A 1,057-nucleotide genomic window follows, 5' to 3' on the forward strand; every position below is an offset into this window, starting at 1 on the left:
AAGATTTAATTTTAAAATTGACTTAACTAACAAGAAATTACAAGATAAGATTCTAGAACTTAAAGATTGAACCTTTCTTAACAAGAAAGTAACAAACTTCAAATTTTTGAACCAATCACATTAATTGTTAGCTAATTTTCGAAAATTTGATATAAAGATAAGAAAAAGATTTTGAAAATATTTTTAAAAATAATTTTTTTGAAATTTTCGAAAATTATATAAAAAATAAAAAAAAGATATGATTTTTGAAAAAGATTTTGAAAAGATAAGATTTTTAAAATTGAAATTTTGACTTGACTTGTAAGAAACAACTAATTTTTAAAAAATTTTTGACCAAGTCAACCCAAAATTTTGAAAATTTGGAGGAAAATAAGGAAAAGATATTTTTTTTTTATTTTTTGAATATTTTAATTATGAGAAAGAAAAACAACAAAAATACTCAATGCATGAAATTTCTAGATCAAAACAATGAATGCATGCAAGAATGCTATGAATGTCAAGATGAACACCAAGAACACTTTGAAGATCATGATGAACATCAAGAACATAATTTTGAAAAAATTTTTGATGCAAAGAAAACATGCAAGACACCAAACTTAGAAATTTTTAATGCATGAAAAATATGAATGCAAAAATGCATATGAAAAACAACAAAAGACACAAAACAAGAAATCATCAAGATCAAACAAGAGGACTTTGTCAAGAACAACTTGAAGATCATGAAGAACACTATGAATGCATGAGATTTTCGAAAAATGCAAGAAAAATTTTTAAAATCATGCAATTGACACCAAACTTAAAAATTGACTCAAGACTCAAACAAGAAACACAAAATATTTTTTGATTTTTATGATTTTCTAATTTTTTTGTATTTTTATTAATTAATTTTTTTTTTCGAAAAACATTTTTGGAAAAACGAAAAAGAAAAGAAAAATTTTTGAAAAAGTTTTTGAAAAGAAAATTACCTAATCTGAGCAACAAGATGAACCGTCAGTTGTTCATACTCGAACAATCCCCGGCAACGGCGCCAAAAACTTGGTGGACGAAATTGTGATCA

The sequence above is a fragment of the Arachis duranensis genome, chromosome 5 (assembly GCF_000817695.3).
Source record: "Arachis duranensis cultivar V14167 chromosome 5, aradu.V14167.gnm2.J7QH, whole genome shotgun sequence".
Taxonomy (NCBI): domain Eukaryota; kingdom Viridiplantae; phylum Streptophyta; class Magnoliopsida; order Fabales; family Fabaceae; genus Arachis; species Arachis duranensis.